Here is a 4,043-nt window from a genome sequence, read left to right on the forward strand (position 1 = left end):
TTTCAAAAGGGCATTTTAGTAACTTAACCTCAAAAAACAACGTTGTTTTGCATTTTTCATCTAATTTGACGATGTTGACTAACAGAGTGGTCAAATCGCAAATTTTTGGTAGTTTGGGGAGCTACTTTATCACTTTTTGAACATTAGGGGGCTAAAATGGAAACGGCTGATTGTTTGGAGGGCTAAATTGTATTTTTCCATATATATGCATTTCCTATGTATTTATGCATTTATATTTATATGTGTCTTATGCATTTATATGTTTTTTTTATTGTATTTATATGTTTTATATTGTTTTATTTTATCAATTTTATGTTTTATTTTGTCTTCAATTTGATGATGTTTCGTTAATGCACTGGATTGAGTATTTGTGAGGAAGTAATTGATTTGTGAGCTATATTTGGTGATTTTGAGAAGTAATTGATTTGGGGATTTTGAGAAGTAATTCATTTAGGGTCCACATATATGGACACTAAAAAATAAAAAAGGGACTAACTAACCTAGGTTGAATTTATTTAGGGTTCCCATATATGTTTCCTTAGTGTTTAACGGTTCTAGCATTTAAATTTGGAGTTTAATTTGTTAGAAATAGCAACATTTGGGGTTTGAAGAAATTAATATGCATGGTTAGTGATTGACAAATAAGAAATGCATTTGTCAATATATATATTTGTGTGAATTATTTGGTAGGTATAGTATGTACATGTTTTGTATTTTTTGTATGGACTAGTTTAAATGCATTTAAATATGGACTAGTTTTGGTGTTGTTTAGGTTTTGCAACTTTACATCATGTAAATTACATGTTAAAAAAAAAAAAATGAAAAACCTAGCTAGATTTCTTTAAATTTGTACTATATTAATTGGATTGTATTTAGATTAAGGGTGTGTATTTATTAGTTATTTTTAGTATTATATATTTGTGCCTAATGTACGTAAAGAAAAATGGACAAGACTTGGATGACAAAGTCTAGGGGTACGAGGGAATACATAGACGGATATAGATTGTTTGTGGACTTTGCATTTAGTAACTGTACAACCCCTGATGCATTCATCTATTGCCTTTATAAGACGTGTCGAAATAACCAGCGCCACCTGCTCAGTTTCGTATTCGACCACTTGAGAGGTGGTAAAGGAATAATGACTACATACACACAGTGGTACTACTACGGTGAAAAGCATGTACGGGGTCTAGCTACAGGCTCTAATTCGAATCGTCCGGCCGCAGATGCGAGTGCAAGCATAGATCAGGGTGGAGACATGCACGCTATGTTGCGTGATTTATTCGGTATGCATGAAGTCAGGGAAGATAATTGTGAGCCTTAGGTCGTGGTGCAAGGGGATGAAGTATTAAAGTATTACGACCTGCTTAAAAAGGTAGAGAATCCACTTCATTCTGGGACCAAACATAGCAAACTGAGTGCAACTGTACATCTATACAACTTGAAGTGTGTTAGTGGACTTAGTAACACGATATCCTCGTCTTTCCTTGAATTCATCAATCAGTTGCTGCCTGCGAGTGATGAAACTTTGCCAATTAATACATATGAGGCGAAAAAGTTTATACGGAACATGGGACACAGGTATGAGAAGAATTGACGTGTTGTAATGACTGTATGTTATTTTGAAAGGGCAATAAGGAGTGGGATTCATATATCGTCTGTGGAAAATCTAAATGGAATGATGCAATCCATTTAGACGAGGATGCTCAACCCATATATTCGAGTAAGAAACGTCCGGTGAAGGTGTTGCGGTCTATAGGACATGAGACTCGGTATGAGAAGATTTCGACGTGTCGTAATGACTGTATGTTATTCTAGAAGGGCAATAAGGAGTTGGATTCATATACCGTATGTGAAAATCTAAATGGAATGATGCAATCCATTTAGATGAGGATGCTTAACCCATATAGTTGAGTAAGAAACGTCCGGTGAAAGTGTTGCGGTGGTTTCCACTCATACCATGACTAGGCCCGGTTATGATGGTTAATTGCCTGGTGGAATAGGTGCGACGGATGACTTGCAGGTCGAGGACACTACTCTAGCCCGGTTAGGCGCTCACCAGATCCGGATGATAAGTAAGAATATATGCCTAGAACACCAATATATACGTCTTTATTATTTGTAGTTAGTATTCAATTCGAAATAACTAACATCGGTAATTATGAATGTATTAGGTATCAATCCAGATGGAAGCACCTGCTTAGAGGTGTCCACCATTAACGACTAGCACAGGTTGCCAGGGGTCCCCGCCGGGAAAAGGATCGTACTCGAGTACAATCATTCATGGCATCGCGTAGGATTTAGCACATTGAGATTTAGACGGATGACTGGTAAGATTATAAGGAGTGAAAATTATATTAGAATACTGGACTACTGGACGAAGGTACCGGAGCATACAAAGGAGGGATATATGGGACGCCTTGATGGTATGTTTTAACTAGATGTTATATGATAGTATGTGTATTTTATTATGTCAAATGCTCCTAATGCATGTATATATACGTTATAAGTTGTGATAATAGATATATATATATATATGTGTGTGTGTGTGTGTGTGTGTGTGTGTGTGTACATATACACATATATATTTTTGTTTTTTAAATTTATCAATTTTTAACTTGTGCAGGTGGACTTTTACGTCCTGCTTGAGTTCAATATGAAAGCCGTAAAAAAGAACGCGTTTTGAGATATGGGCGTCAAGCTGAGGACTTGGAGGCTCCAATTAAAAGACGATCTTGCCATTCAGTTGGACGATACTCCGAATACCGTACGGACGAGAATGGGGCAAGAAAAGCTCGACGAGTACGACCCTTTCGACTTGGAGATCTTGTTGGATAAATGGTGTGAGTTATACTATTATTTTGTTTAGTTTCATTAATTGTAATTGTGTTAGCGCTCACATATTAAGATTTTTAATTGTGTAGGAGTATGCTGCGCATATGAAGAGATTGTGAGCATTGAACAATACGCCCCACTGCACCGGCCTTCGCCAGGCTGACACATGAGGAGGTATGTGTGTAATTTACCCTATACTTATAAACCGTAATTGTGGGCACTTCTCCTACAGGAGCACAGTCGTACATTAAGACACACAAGAAGAAGGATGGTAATTATCCAAATGACATAATCAAGGAGAGATGTGTATGCTACTCACCTTTCATATGTTGTTTTGCTTATATATGTGTGTGATAATTTATTTACGATTAATAGTTATATGACGCACCAATAATTAATGTAACATACAGGAGAGGATGGATGAGCTAATACCTACTGACCTTGCAGCATCGTCGAGCGTGACAGAGGGGACGGTACGATGGGCGCCAAACAACGCGTACGCCCAGACGATTGAAAATAAGCTTCAGTACGCTGGTAGGGTTCGACAAGTTGGACCGAATATTCTACCTGTGCGGGGCAGCATACACTCATACTATACACCATCACAGGCACGATCACAGAAGCCCAAGCACTTCGCGGTCTCACAAGACTTTCTTGACAAAGCACTTGAGGCTGAGAGAGCATAACACAAGGCACAGATGGATGCGCTGTTGGCCGCAGAGCGGGAGTAGACAGATGTGTGGGTAGCTCAGTAGGTGGCAGCGCAGATGTCTGCGAAAGATTTGCAGTTGGCTGAAAAAGAGGCTCATATGGCGGTACAGCTTGCGGAAATGGAAGCTCAAATGACAGCAAAAGTTGCCATGTTTGAGGCCCGTTTGTGCCAGCTCGAGGAAATGATGCAATTGAGATTTGCGCCCGACGTGACTCAATATAAGGCAGTGCCAGACAAAGCTTCCCCACCCTTTACGATTGTGAAATCGTCGGTCCATAGTGGATCAGGTAATGACATTTTTTAATGGTCAATGTGATTTTAGAACTGTCCTCATATATATGTGCACCTCTAAATCTAGAGTTTGGATATTTTGTAGTGTTTGTCATTAATGATGTTGCAAATCCTGTTGAATTTGGTTTATATCTTAGTTGGTTCTGTGGTGGATGTGGGTTAGAGCTTTACATTTGAAGTGTTTGGCATCGTGAGATGGACCACT

At 38.6% G+C, this 4,043-nt stretch overlaps 1 pseudogene; it reads left to right on the forward strand.

Moving 5' to 3' along the window:
• The first annotated feature begins 1,138 nt into the window (after positions 1–1,138).
• LOC148586387 (uncharacterized) lies at positions 1,139–3,521 on the forward strand (annotated as a pseudogene).
• Positions 3,522–4,043: the final 522 nt, after the last annotated feature.

The sequence above is a fragment of the Corylus avellana genome, chromosome 4 (assembly GCF_965113065.1).
Source record: "Corylus avellana chromosome 4, dhCorAvel1.hap1.2, whole genome shotgun sequence".
NCBI lineage: Eukaryota > Viridiplantae > Streptophyta > Magnoliopsida > Fagales > Betulaceae > Corylus > Corylus avellana.